The sequence below is a fragment of the Bombina bombina genome, chromosome 3, assembly GCF_027579735.1.
Source record: "Bombina bombina isolate aBomBom1 chromosome 3, aBomBom1.pri, whole genome shotgun sequence".
NCBI classification, from domain to species: domain Eukaryota; kingdom Metazoa; phylum Chordata; class Amphibia; order Anura; family Bombinatoridae; genus Bombina; species Bombina bombina.
Window position 1 is genome coordinate 947,328,095 of NC_069501.1, and position 16,341 is coordinate 947,344,435.

Here is a 16,341-nt window from a genome sequence, read left to right on the forward strand (position 1 = left end):
AAAAAATGTCTATTCTTCATGATTTATTAGTTGAAGTGACAGTAAAATAATCATTAAAGTTTTGTGATTCAAATAGAGTATGCCATTTTAAACAACTTTAAACTTTACTTATGTTAACAAATTAGCTTTTTTCTCTTGGTATCTTTGTTTAAGAATACACCTAGGTAGATGAGGGGTAGTACTCCACTATTGGGAGCTAGCTAACACACTGAGTGAGAAAATGGTAAGTAGTAGTGCATTGCTGCTCCTGAGCCTAGTCTTCAAATAAAGGTACTTAGAGAAGGAAGCAAATTTGGTAATAAAAGTAAACTGGAAAGTAGATTAAAATTGCGTTATCCATCTGAAGCATTATTGTGTATTTTTAACTTTATTGTCTTTTTAAGGTACTTATTGATGAAAATGTGAGGTGCGTTTATATAAATAATCGATAAAGATGTCTTCATAATAAAAGTAACGTATTGGCCTATGTTGTATTATAGTTAAAAATGTACTACATGACTATAACCACAAAAGTCTACACAGACTAACTAAAACTTTTGTTTCTACCTGGTAATAAAATGAACACGTTAAAGGGACAGTCAACACCAGAATTTTTGTTGTTTAAAAAGTAAAATAATCCCTTTATTACCCATTCCCCAGTTTTGCATAACCAACACAGTTATAATAATACATGTTTTACCTCTGTATCTAAGCTTCTGCTGACTGCCCTCTTATTTCAGTTCTTTTGACAGACTTGCATTTTAGTCAATCAGTGCTCACTCCAGGGTAACTTCACGTGCATGAGCTCAATGTTATCTATATGAAACACATGAACTAATGCCCTTTAGTGGTCAAAATGCATTCAGATTAGAGGCAGTCTTCAAGATCTAAGAAATTAGCATATGAACCTCCTAGGTTAAGCCTTCAACTAAGAATACCAAGAGAACAAAGCAAACTTTGTGATACAAGTAAATTGGGAAGTTGTTTAAAATTACATGCCCTATTTATACCATGAAAGGTTGTTTTTTTTTTACTTGACTGTCCCTTTAAGTAAAATGTAAACCTTGTTATTTGGTCAGTTTAAGCTGAAAGAATGTTCCTACTGGCTGTTTTCAGATATTCTGCCACCCAAATTTTATAATTCTAGATAGGGGTGTTATCATGAACTACTGGGTCATTAGAGTAACTTTTCCAACACGACCCCTAGGTAGGGATGGGCGAATGTGTAAATTTCCGAATTCGAATGTTAGAACGAATGTTTTTACCGAAATTCGAATTATAAATCCGAATGTTGATAAGAACGAATATTCTTAAAAATTCTATAATCGAATGCTATTTACAGTTTTCGAATGTCACTTTCAAATTAAAATGTTTATAATTATATCGAATGTCCACATTCGAAATTTCGAATTTAACATTCTATTTAACAAATACTATTCAGAAGTTCAATAGTTCATGATACATAATAGATACAAATATATCATTTTGAATGTTTCTATATAGAATATTGCATAATTCGAATATTACATTTAAAGAAAGCATTAGAAATACTATTACAAATATAAATTCGAATATAAATTCGAATCGATTCGAACAAACGAATGTGTTAAAATTCGTTTCATTTTTCGAATGTTGCAAAACATTCGCCCATCCCTTCCCCTAGGTCTATATGTAAGGCCCAAGCTGAAATGCATTAGCCCTCACAACTTTTATTTCAACAGATATTTACTGTAACATTTTATTGTTCAATGTTGGTTAATATTCATGTATAAAGATTGTTATTTTAATTTGCCCATATGCCATTTTCTTTACTTTCCCCCTACATCATTCCCCTATATATTTTTCCCATATTATATACATACTTTTTCTATCCCCATGCATATGTCATGTACGTATATTGATTTATAGTTACTTACAAATATATACGTATATAAGTATGTATGTGTATGTATGTGTGTACGTATATATATATATATATATATATATATATATATATATATATATATATATATATATCAATCAGGACCTAAATGGGCTCCCTGGGCAATCTTTTTTCCATGAAAATATCAGGATAACTTATTTATTATTTGCATTTTTATTTTAGTATCTCAGATTTTACCAATGTGTTTAAAATTTGATATGCAATAATTTGCAAGCCTCATTGTTTTATTTTATATTGAAAAAAGTTACATTTTTAATATTATATAATTTAATGTCTTGTATACCCCATGCATTTCTTTTGTTATTCAATATTTTTTCTTTTTAACTCATGAAAAAGACTGCAAATATATTTTAAAGGACCAAAAGTAATGTCTGTTTTCATTTGTAAAATAATATATATATATATGTAAATTTTGTATTAATACATGTATATTGTGTTTTTATGTACAGATATTTAACTTTTGCACTTTGTAATTTGTACATATGATTTTGTACTTGCAGCTAAAAACATTTTTACTATTAAATTTAATATATTTGTTTAATGTGGTGATTTTGATGTTTTTTAATAACCTCCTATATTGGTTAAAGGACAATATTATTACAGTCACGAATCTTAATTTCTGCAATGTTGGAAAGGTAAAAACGCTACCGTATGTGTGTCAATATTAAAGATGACACGCTTACATTTTCTACCATGCATTATAAAGGGCGGTCATTTAAATGATTTTTTATTAACATTGGTTCAGTTGTGGCAGTTTAAAGGGACATGAAACCCAAATTTGTTTCTTTAATGATTCAACTAGAGCAGGGTTCTTCAAACCACGGGTAGGTACCTCTTACTGGGTCATAACACCATGTTTACTTGGTCACGACTTGTGTGCGTGCTGTGTGGTGTGTGTTATATGAGAGTGTGTTGTATTGAAGTGTGTGTGGTGTATAAGAGTGTGTGTCTTGTATGGGAGTGTGTGTGTGTTGAATGAGAGTGTATGGAGTGTGTGTTGAATGAGAGTGTGTGGTGTGTGTGTTGTTTGTGTGGGTTGTATGAGTGTGTGTGATATGAGTGTGTGTTATATGAGAGTGTGTGTTTTGTATGGGAGTGTGTGTGTGTGTGTGTGTTATTACTTTTCACAACACTTTCAAATTTCACTACAATCAGGAATAAAGAAAACACAAATTTTAGTCGCTTTGCCAAAATTGCAGCTATATTGTATATTATTTCAGCAATTTTCAGACCAAACATAAAAATAGGGTTGCGAAGGTAGGTGGTATCATGGCACTGGGTCTTGGGGAAAAAAGTTTGAAGAACCCTGAACTAGAGCATACAATTTAAAAAATGTTACTGTTTACTTTATATTATGAAATTAGCTTAATTCTCTTGGTATCCTTTGTTAAAGGAACAGCAATGCATGACTGGGAGCTAGCTGAACAAATGCAGTGAGCCAATGAAAATAGGCATATATGTGCAACTACTAATCAGCAGCTAGTGCCCACGAGTGCATGGCTGCTCCTGAGCCTACCTAGGCCATCTTTTCAACAAAGGATATCAAGAGAACAAAGCAAATTAGATATTTGAAGTAAACAGGAAAGTTTTTTTAAAATTGCATGCTCTATCTGAATCATTATAGAGACATATTGGGATTCATGTCATTTTAAATACATATTAAAATAATAGGAATTGCATGTCTGTGTACAGCTTGCCCATATGATGGCTAATAATGAAAGAGCACTCTGACTTTTTGGTAGACATTGACACATCCAGAGCTCTATATTAAAACTTCAAAAGTTTATTAATCTGTATTAAAACAAAAACATTTGATGGTTGTACAAAAAGAAATCAAACACATTGCACACCGTTATAGAAACTGTCACAAAACACGATTACTTTCAGGATAACCTCCATATGTTTAAGGGTGAATAAACTTTTTTTTTTTTAATTTAAATTTTTATTGAGGTATTCAAAAAAGACAACAAAGAATATACAATTCAGTTTAAATAATACAGGTACGAAGTCATACTGAAAGTTATACATGACCTTTGGGCTTAATGTCGCCCTGTTAATATATATGCAAACATAGTTGTCCGTTCAATAAGATATCTAAAAGAGAGAAGGGAGTATAATCCAGGCATGGGAAAACAAATGTTAACAATTTCTCTCATATTGCGCAAAATTTTTCAACAAAATGTAAACATGCTTATATATTAACCTTTAGATTGGGAGAAACATCTCTAGGCCAGAAAAAGAGATGGAGAGAAAGAGAAAGAGCAAGAAAAAAGTAGAAAGGAGAAGAGAAAAAAAAAAAAAAAAAAAGGGGGGGGGGGAGGAAGGTTGAGGGAGCATATCAATAGTGCCTCACAAAAGGCACACTATACAGGAGTTCTAATTAAATCTGTTTGTTCCACAGGGCCAACATCATTTCGTGAACCTCTAGGTGGTGTGTTTTTAAATAGTGGTATCTTTCCAAGGAAAGGAGGTCAGCAACGGCTGACCTCCAATCCTCCAAGTTAGGGATAGTCTTGGTTTTCCAGAATTTTGGAATAAGCTTCTTAGCTGCGGTGAGCATAATTAGTAAGAGAGGGTGTTTACCCATACCAGGCATCTTTGGAAGGGATAGAAACAGTAAGGTGTTTGGATCATGAGGAACCTGTGTACCCAATATTACGGACATCTCTGACATAACTTCCCGCCAGAAGTCTCAGAGTCTGGGGCAAGTCCACCAAATATGGAGGAGCGAACCCTCCTCTCCACAGCCCCTCCAGCAAGTGTTATTAAGTGAGGGGTATATCTTATGCAATCGGGACGGGGTTAGATACCATCTACACAGGAGTTTTATATGGATTTCTTGTATCACCGCCGAGACTGAGGATTTTTTGGTCAAACGGAAAGCTTGGCGCCAGGATTCATCTTCTAAGGCGCAATTTAACTCCTTCCACGAGTACGTGTAGGAAGGGAGGTTTAGTGAATCAGGGCTACTAAGGATTTTATAGATTTTAGATATCAAGTGGGTAGGACTCGTTTGCGAAACGCAAAGTTCCTCAAAGGGTGTTAGTTTTCTGCCAAACTCTCCTTTGTGTTTGTGGTGTGATATAAAATTAATCAATTGATGGTAGTGAAGCCATGAGGAGAAAATTGCCCCATGTGCCTCTGCCATGTCGGTGTGAGTTTTAATCTTCCCCTCAATCGTGACAAAAGTCATCGTACCCGTGCAGAGGCTATATGGTTGCATTTTGGTAAAACCCAATTTGCAAAATGGGAGGTCAGTGTGTTCTATAATGGGTGTGAGTGGGGCATTCCTGGAAGAAATGTGTGTAGTTGTGGCTATTGTTCTGTCCCAGTCTGACAGTGCATTTGCTGTGATGAGATAGTCATTAATTAGCTTGGGTCTAAGTTGAGGTGTTGTCCATCCCAGTGTAGCGATATTGTTTAACTTAAGTACTTGTCTATCTATGTTGATCCATGCTTTATCTCCAGGGTTGTGGGCCCACTCCACCATGTGTTGTAACGAAATTGCTTGTTTATATCTTCCCAAACAGGGCACCCCCAAGCCTCCTCCATCCCTCGGAAGATGCATAGTTTTCCTAGGGATTCTGGGTCTAGCCCCATCCCATATGTACTGTTCAAGTATTTTTTGTAGTTGTGGGATGTAGCCCTCGGGTGAATAAACTTTTGAGCTCTGGAGTGTGACTTATCTTGTACCTTCTGTGATTTTCAGCATTGTTCTACCATCACAGACTGCACCCCATTGCTGTGTGGGATTTGTAGTTCCTCCTTCTAGTTTCATATACAGGAGTCTGCAGGAGGCCTATCCCCCACATCCAGCATAATATTTTTTTTTATTTTCAGCACAGGAATATCCATTAAATAAAAGAAAGTCAACACAAGATTTGGAACAAATTGCTCACTAAATATTATCTTTTAAATTACAGTTCTGTTCTCATATCAACAGTTTATGTATTTTCTGGAGTCATACAGACTAAAGCATGCTGGGACACCAATAAGATGGAATACAGTTATCTTTGCAGGTGAAATGTTTTTGTTCTTTACAAATAATATTAGCGTATAAAGGAACATGGAAGTTAAAATGAAAGTTTCATGATTCAGAGTATAATTAAAAAAAATAAAAAATGCTACTATATTATCAGTCACCCATTCTCCTGGCCTCCATGGTTGAAACTTAGCTACTTTTTAAGAGAGCATACTGAAGTAGTCTCATGAGTGTGCACGTCTGGAGTACTATAGGGCAGCAGTTTATAACAATGCTTTACATATATAGGTGTTGATCACAATCTATTGTATGATAATTATCAGCATGTTAAGGGCTGACAAGGAGCCGTTCTCAATTTTGATGCATTTACAGTCAGTGATTGTTATTATTTACTGGTGAGACTATTTTCATTATTTTTGCTATCAACCTCATAGTTCTCAAGACACATGGATGCACCTGAACCTACCTTAGTATAATTTCATGGGCAGGAGCTAAATTCCCAGAAAACTACTAAGAGAAAGCATTAGATTTAATAACAGGTGTAAATACTCTATCTCAGCCAGCAAAGTTTCATTTTAGCTTCTATGTAAATTTTGCAAAAATGAAGACACCCAAAGCATAATCCTTTGTAAGTAATTTTTACTTGACTAAGACTCTTTTAAAAAGACATACATGAATATCTCATGAATAGCATACATTAATATCTCCAGGTAAATGGAGCAGCAGCCTAAGTACCTCAGACATTTTGATGGAGAATGGAATTTGGTTGGAAGAGCAGTAACAAAGCTGAAGTCTGAAGAAGGGAATACAAAGTTGATTTTGAGGGCATTTGTTCGTTTTTATCCAACTTTAATAAATGTTCTACCTATAAAGCACTGATTGTGCCTTTTTATATCAGAATACCATAGGCCAACCTAGAGTAAGGGACATGTTCAAAGCAGCATTAATACCTTTTTACTTTATAACATAATATGGTTTATATTTTAATATAGTTTATAATATGCTGACTCTTATTTTTCACTTAGCTAATTTGTATTAGCTTTTCAACACGTTACATAGAAAGAAAGGAAACAAAGAAAAATAGTCAGCTAATGTCCAAAAACAAGCAATTTTATAACCATGACAATAAACGGTCAGAGTTCCTGATATGCAGTCTTGTTCCCAGAAAGGTAAAATAATCCCCATCCAGTGAGGTTTTTAACTAGCTTGATTATAAACCAAACTATTAATTTGAATGAGTTACAAAGCAATCAAACAGAAACAATAAAATGAATGCAAGTTAATAAAATCATGTCTAAATATTATTGCCGAAGTATAATCATAAAAAGTGCAACTGCAAAGCCTTACATGGTTGGTCCAAAATTCAGAGACATTTAAAGAAATAAACATTTGCATATATAACTGTACCAATGTTTCAGTATATTCTCTTATAGTTTGTGTATAAGTTGGATCGAGCAATAAATGAAAAGGGAGGAAGCGGATCTGTTATTCTCTATTATAATTAGATTCCCAGTAAAACATAATATCTCTACAAAAGGAGAGTTCTATTTACCCTTTCCTTCCAATCAAGGATTGATGAGGGATCAGGACATTTCCAAAATTTAGAAATTAATTATCATGCAGTTTATAAAAGTACTTCCCTACATACCTTTTAATTTTACATCTGAGGCCAAAAGGGAGGTTAATCTAAAAACAAAACAAAAAAGTTTGGGTTTTACAGCTACATCAGAGCGTAATCTCTTGTTTATCTCTTGTGAGATCACATCCCAGAGTGCACGGATCTTGGGACACTCCCACCAGATAAACAACATCACCCCTAGAGTGACAATCCATTCTACATTTATCTGATGCATTGGGGAAAAAAGTATTTGATTTTGTCTGGGGTAGGGTACTACTTTGTATGGATTTTAATATTGGCTTCCAGGGCATGAGCAAAATAGACTCACTTAGCTGTGAGGTTGCATGTAGTTGGCCACTGTTTAGAGTTGAAACATAGAGGATAATTTAGACTGATTAGTGCCAAAACTGGCTACCAAATCAATACTAAAAATCTGAGGCGCTGAAAAAACAGCTGAACTATGAACTCAATGGCTAAAAATAATAGATGAATTTGTATGAGATATGGTTAAAAGTAAGTATGGTAAATTAATAGGATGTGTAAAATATTGCTATAGGTTCATTCTTTGTGATATGTGTTGTAAAAGGTAATAATTTAATAATAATAAAACAAAAGCATACAATTAAAATACTAAATGCTAGATGACAGTTAAAAAGAAGCAATTGCTCTCTAGAACATAAAAAATAAAATCAACAGAAAACAGATAACATTTGCACATAGAATACAAAAGACAAAAATGCAATCCTTCACACAGGGGTTAGTGTAGTATCCCAATATTGAAAAACACAGTCTATAAAAACAGTCTCTAGGTGATCCTTCTTGAGGATTGTTAAAACCCAAATATAAGAGTCAGTTGGTTGCAAAATAATTGAAGGTGTTTTTTGGAGAATATCACCTGTATCTGTAGGCTTCTATTTACCCCTATTTGCTAGCGCAGTTCTAAATTAGTAGACTTAGAGTTGAAACATGCAGACATTCAGTTCATATGTGTAAGAGAATGTTACTTTACATGTGTAATATACCCAGTCAGTAGTTTTATTCTTGCTCCTGTTTTCAGTAAAATAATACACTACAAAATACAGACCACAGCACATTTTTGCTTTTAGTTACTTGTAGAACATACAGTAAATTGCTTTAATGTCCATGACCTTACTATATTACAGACTTCTAAACAAGTGGTATTTCACCAAAAAAGCTATAAACAATAGTTTTATATGTTGCGTTTTTGCAAACACAACTGTTACTAATCTACATCATGCAAGCTAGTATTTTTTTTCTTTGTTTTTGGCATTAATTCAACATCAATGTTAGTTTCTTTGTCTCTTAACCTTTTGCCTGTCTGTTTGGTAAACCAGTTAGAAAATAAAGTTTACTGCTTAAGGTTTAAGGGTTAAATCCATACATTTCCTAAAACTTCAAATATTGAGTAACAAATGCATGTCAAAATAAAAAAAAGATATGAGCGTACAACGTCCTTTTGTTTTGAAATATGTTTTGATCTTTTGGCGGCACCCATTTCCTAGAAATCATATATGTGGTTTTCCACATTTACTAAACACTTATAAACATAAACATTCTTTTTAATCGGCTGATTTGACTTTGTCCAATGATTGTAACGGACAGTACCTGAGGCTTTTCTTACCTAGTGTGGAAGAGTACAATAATATCAGATATTATGTTTCTTTAAGGGAAAACAGAATTTATGTTTACCTGATAAATTACTTTCTCCAACGGTGTGTCCGGTCCACGGCGTCATCCTTACTTGTGGGATATTCTCTTCCCCAACAGGAAATGGCAAAGAGCCCAGCAAAGCTGGTCACATGATCCCTCCTAGGCTCCGCCTACCCCAGTCATTCGACCGACGTTAAGGAGGAATATTTGCATAGGAGAAACCATATGATACCGTGGTGACTGTAGTTAAAGAAAATAAATTATCAGACCTGATTAAAAAACCAGGGCGGGCCGTGGACCGGACACACCGTTGGAGAAAGTAATTTATCAGGTAAACATAAATTCTGTTTTCTCCAACATAGGTGTGTCCGGTCCACGGCGTCATCCTTACTTGTGGGAACCAATACCAAAGCTTTAGGACACGGATGATGGGAGGGAGCAAATCAGGTCACCTAGATGGAAGGCACCACGGCTTGCAAAACCTTTCTCCCAAAAATAGCCTCAGAAGAAGCAAAAGTATCAAACTTGTAAAATTTGGTAAAAGTGTGCAGTGAAGACCAAGTCGCTGCCCTACATATCTGATCAACAGAAGCCTCGTTCTTGAAGGCCCATGTGGAAGCCACAGCCCTAGTGGAATGAGCTGTGATTCTTTCAGGAGGCTGCCGTCCGGCAGTCTCGTAAGCCAATCTGATGATGCTTTTAATCCAAAAAGAGAGAGAGGTGGAAGTTGCTTTTTGACCTCTCCTTTTACCGGAATAAACAACAAACAAGGAAGATGTTTGTCTAAAATCCTTTGTAGCATCTAAATAGAATTTTAGAGCGCGAACAACATCCAAATTGTGCAACAAACGTTCCTTCTTCGAAACTGGTTTCGGACACAGAGAAGGTACGATAATCTCCTGGTTAATGTTTTTGTTAGAAACAACTTTTGGAAGAAAACCAGGTTTAGTACGTAAAACCACCTTATCTGCATGGAACACCAGATAAGGAGGAGAACACTGCAGAGCAGATAATTCTGAAACTCTTCTAGCAGAAGAAATTGCAACCAAAAACAAAACTTTCCAAGATAATAACTTAATATCAACGGAATGTAAGGGTTCAAACGGAACCCCCTGAAGAACTGAAAGAACTAAGTTGAGACTCCAAGGAGGAGTCAAAGGTTTGTAAACAGGCTTGATTCTAACCAGAGCCTGAACAAAGGCTTGAACATCTGGCACAGCTGCCAGCTTTTTGTGAAGTAACACAGACAAGGCAGAAATCTGTCCCTTCAGGGAACTTGCAGATAATCCTTTTTCCAATCCTTCTTGAAGGAAGGATAGAATCTTAGGAATCTTAACCTTGTCCCAAGGGAATCCTTTAGATTCACACCAACAGATATATTTTTTCCAAATTTTGTGGTAAATCTTTCTAGTTACAGGCTTTCTGGCCTGAACAAGAGTATCGATAACAGAATCTGAGAACCCTCGCTTCGATAAGATCAAGCGTTCAATCTCCAAGCAGTCAGCTGGAGTGAGACCAGATTCGGATGTTCGAACGGACCTTGAACAAGAAGGTCTCGTCTCAAAGGTAGCTTCCATGGTGGAGCCGATGACATATTCACCAGATCTGCATACCAAGTCCTGCGTGGCCACGCAGGAGCTATCAAGATCACCGACGCCCTTTCCTGATTGATCCTGGCTACCAGCCTGGGGATGAGAGGAAACGGCGGGAATACATAAGCTAGTTTGAAGGTCCAAGGTGCTACTAGTGCATCCACTAGAGCCGCCTTGGGATCCCTGGATCTGGACCCGTAGCAAGGAACTTTGAAGTTCTGACGAGAGGCCATCAGATCCATGTCTGGAATGCCCCACAGTTGAGTGACTTGGGCAAAGATTTCCGGATGGAGTTCCCACTCCCCCGGATGCAATGTCTGACGACTCAGAAAATCCGCTTCCCAATTTTCCACTCCTGGGATGTGGATAGCAGACAGGTGGCAGGAGTGAGACTCCGCCCATAGAATGATTTTGGTCACTTCTTCCATCGCCAGGGAACTCCTTGTTCCCCCCTGATGGTTGATGTACGCAACAGTTGTCATGTTGTCTGATTGAAACCGTATGAACTTGGCCCTCGCTAGCTGAGGCCAAGCCTTGAGAGCATTGAATATCGCTCTCAGTTCCAGAATATTTATCGGTAGAAGAGATTCTTCCCGAGACCAAAGACCCTGAGCTTTCAGGGATCCCCAGACCGCGCCCCAGCCCATCAGACTGGCGTCGGTCGTGACAATGACCCACTCTGGTCTGCGGAAGGTCATCCCTTGTGACAGGTTGTCCAGGGACAGCCACCAACGGAGTGAGTCTCTGGTCCTCTGATTTACTTGTATCCTCGGAGACAAGTTTGTATAGTCCCCATTCCACTGACTGAGCATGCACAGTTGTAATGGTCTTAGATGAATGCGCGCAAAAGGAACTATGTCCATTGCCGCTACCATCAAACCTATCACTTCCATGCACTGCGCTATGGAAGGAAGAGGAACGGAATGAAGTATCCGACAAGAGTCTAGAAGTTTTGTTTTTCTGGCCTCTGTCAGAAAAATCCTCATTTCTAAGGAGTCTATTATTGTTCCCAAGAAGGGAACCCTTGTTGACGGAGATAGAGAACTCTTTTCCACGTTCACTTTCCATCCGTGAGATCTGAGAAAGGCCAGGACGATGTCCGTGTGAGCCTTTGCTTGAGGAAGGGACGACGCTTGAATCAGAATGTCGTCCAAGTAAGGTACTACAGCAATGCCCCTTGGTCTTAGCACAGCTAGAAGGGACCCTAGTACCTTTGTGAAAATCCTTGGAGCAGTGGCTAATCCGAAAGGAAGCGCCACGAACTGGTAATGCTTGTCCAGGAATGCGAACCTTAGGAACCGATGATGTTCCTTGTGGATAGGAATATGTAGATACGCATCCTTTAAATCCACCGTGGTCATGAATTGACCTTCCTGGATGGAAGGAAGAATTGTTCGAATGGTTTCCATTTTGAACGATGGAACCTTGAGAAACTTGTTTAAGATCTTGAGATCTAAGATTGGTCTGAACGTTCCCTCTTTTTTGGGAACTATGAACAGATTGGAGTAGAACCCCATCCCTTGTTCTCCTTGGAACAGGATGAATCACTCCCATTTTTAACAGGTCTTCTACACAACGTAAGAATGCCTGTCTTTTTATGTGGTCTGAAGACAACTGAGACCTGTGGAACCTCCCCCTTGGGGGAAGCCCCTTGAATTCCAGAAGATAACCTTGGGAGACTATTTCTAGCGCCCAAGGATCCAGAACATCTCTTGCCCAAGCCTGAGCGAAGAGAGAGAGTCTGCCCCCCACCAGATCCAGTCCCGGATCGGGGGCCAACATTTCATGCTGTCTTGGTAGCAGTGGCAGGTTTCTTGGCCTGCTTTCCCTTGTTCCAGCCTTGCATTGGTCTCCAAGCTGGCTTGGCTTGAGAAGTATTACCCTCTTGCTTAGAGGACGTAGCACTTTGGGCTGGTCCGTTTCTACGAAAGGGACGAAAATTAGGTTTATTTTTGGCCTTGAAAGGCCGATCCTGAGGAAGGGCGTGGCCCTTACCCCCAGTGATATCAGAGATAATCTCTTTCAAGTCAGGGCCAAACAGCGTTTTCCCCTTGAAAGGAATGTTAAGTAGCTTGTTCTTGGAAGACGCATCAGCTGACCAAGATTTCAACCAAAGCGCTCTGCGCGCCACAATAGCAAACCCAGAATTCTTAGCCGCTAACCTAGCCAATTGCAAAGTGGCGTCTAGGGTGAAAGAATTAGCCAATTTGAGAGCATTGATTCTGTCCATAATCTCCTCATAAGGAGGAGAATCACTATCGACCGCCTTTACCAGCTCATCGAACCAGAAACACGCGGCTGTAGCGACAGGGACAATGCATGAAATTGGTTGTAGAAGGTAACCCTGCTGAACAAACATCTTTTTAAGTAAACCTTCTAATTTTTTATCCATAGGATCTTTGAAAGCACAACTATCTTCTATGGGTATAGTGGTGCGTTTGTTTAAAGTGGAAACCGCTCCCTCGACCTTGGGGACTGTCTGCCATAAGTCCTTTCTGGGGTCGACCATAGGAAACAATTTTTTAAATATGGGGGGAGGGACGAAAGGAATACCGGGCCTTTCCCATTCTTTATTTACAATGTCCGCCACCCGCTTGGGTATAGGAAAAGCTTCTGGGAGCCCCGGGACCTCTAGGAACTTGTCCATTTTACATAGTTTCTCTGGGATGACCAACTTGTCACAATCATCCAGAGTGGATAATACCTCCTTAAGCAGAATGCGGAGATGTTCCAACTTAAATTTAAACGTAATCACATCAGGTTCAGCTTGTTGAGAAATGTTCCCTGAATCAGTAATTTCTCCCTCAGACAAAACCTCCCTGGCCCCATCAGACTGGTTTAGGGGCCCTTCAGAACCATTATTATCAGCGTCGTCATGCTCTTCAGTATCTAAAACAGAGCAGTCGCGCTTACGCTGATAAGTGTGCATTTTGGCTAAAATGTTTTTGACAGAATTATCCATTACAGCCGTTAATTGTTGCATAGTAAGGAGTATTGGCGCGCTAGATGTACTAGGGGCCTCCTGAGTGGGCAAGACTCGTGTAGACGAAGGAGGGAATGATGCAGTACCATGCTTACTCCCCTCACTTGAGGAATCATCTTGGGCATCATTGTCATTGTCACATAAATCACATTTATTTAAATGAGAAGGAACTCTGGCTTCCCCACATTCAGAACACAGTCTATCTGGTAGTTCAGACATGTTAAACAGGCATAAACTTGATAACAAAGTACAAAAAACGTTTTAAAATAAAACCGTTACTGTCACTTTAAATTTTAAACTGAACACACTTTATTACTGCAATTGCGAAAAAATATGAAGGAATTGTTCAAAATTCACCAAAATTTCACCACAGTGTCTTAAAACCTTAAAAGCATTGCACACCAAATTTGGAAGCTTTAACCCTTAAAATAACGGAACCGGAGCCGTTTTTAACTTTAACCCCTTTACAGTCCCTGGTATCTGCTTTGCTGAGACCCAACCAAGCCCAAAGGGGAATACGATACCAAATGACGCCTTCAGAAAGTCTTTTCTATGTATCAGAGCTCCTCACACATGCGACTGCATGTCATGCCTCTCAAAAACAAGTGCGCAACACCGGCGCGAAAATGAGGCTCTGCCTATGATTTGGGAAAGCCCCTAAGAATAAGGTGTCTAAAACAGTGCCTGCCGATATAATCTTATCAAAATACCCAGATTAAATGATTCCTCAAGGCTAAATATGTGTTAATAATGAATCGATTTAGCCCAGAAAAAGTCTACAGTCTTAATAAGCCCTTGTGAAGCCCTTATTTACTATCTTAATAAACATGGCTTACCGGATCCCATAGGGAAAATGACAGCTTCCAGCATTACATCGTCTTGTTAGAATGTGTCATACCTCAAGCAGCAAGAGACTGCTCACTGTTCCCCCAACTGAAGTTAATTCCTCTCAACAGTCCTGTGTGGAACAGCCATGGATTTTAGTAACGGTTGCTAAAATCATTTTCCTCATACAAACAGAAATCTTCATCTCTTTTCTGTTTCTGAGTAAATAGTACATACCAGCACTATTTTAAAATAACAAACTCTTGATTGAATAATAAAAACTACAGTTAAACACTAAAAAACTCTAAGCCATCTCCGTGGAGATGTTGCCTGTACAACGGCAAAGAGAATGACTGGGGTAGGCGGAGCCTAGGAGGGATCATGTGACCAGCTTTGCTGGGCTCTTTGCCATTTCCTGTTGGGGAAGAGAATATCCCACAAGTAAGGATGACGCCGTGGACCGGACACACCTATGTTGGAGAAATTAAATTTTATTTTGTAAATCAGACAGAGCATACCATTTAAAAAAAGTTTCCAATTTACTTCTATTATCAAATTTGCTTCGCTCCTATTTTTTGTTGAAGAGATACCTAGGTAGGCATCTATAGCACAAAAACAGAAAATAGAGCTGTTGCGCAAATGCACATAATTCACACAACTTGCTAAAGGTCTGTTAACACAAAAACACATTTAACTAAAAAAAAAAATCTGAACAATTATTTGTATATATACATGTATTTCAAAAAAATAACTTATAAATCAAATATTACCAAGAAAGAGTATAGAATATATGATATAATTAGATGTACTAATAGTAACATCATTTATTTGTTATCTTGTTGGTGTGGCCTCCAGTATGTTGGCCAGACCTCACACCCTATCTGTGATCGGATATGCAAGTATATATGTGCAATTAAACACTGTCTGGATGACAACAGGGTGGCCAAACATTTTAAAACTCATCATAATCAGGATTCAAAGACCTTGTGCCAGATAATGAGTGGAGCACTAACCTGCCTGAGCGATAAGAGGTTTATTGCGGGTGTTTGCTCTGGTTAACTATTTTGCCAAACAAAAAAGTTAAACAAAACACGTCAAAAATACATTACAAAGTAGAATTAAAGATTAGCAAGAGTAAGAAGGGTGGTGTGAGTGCTAGTCGAATGGTTAATGCTTAAATCCCTTATGTGGTCTGATAAATCTCAAATTACAGACTATTAAACAGAGAAGTGAAGATAGGTGTGGGATAAGCGCTCCACAAATAGAGCTAACCAACAGAATATTTAAATTGTAAAATGAAATAACAAGAGGACCCAATGTTGCTAAGAAAAAAGTTTTTTTATATAATAAATTTGTATAGCGGTTTGGCAAATATCGTGTTAACACATACAAAATTTACAAAATTTACAAAAGATGCCGGCATCTAAAAACAATAAAACATCATAAATGTATTAAAAAATGTATTAAAAAACAAGGGGAATCGGCCGATATATTCAGAGCACAAATATAAAGAATCAATGTTTGGATTCTGAAAAGTATAAGATAAACAATAGAAATATATCTATCTATAAACTTGATTAGGGCAGATAACTCTTATCACAGTAATCTTAACTCGTTATATATTACCAATACTTTGATTGGACAGTTAGTTTGTCAAGGCACAGTGCATGGTGAGGCGTCTAATCTGTTAGCCGTTAGGAGTAACTGTGAGTGATGAATCGTGAGGTTTGACGTCACGTCACCTGACTA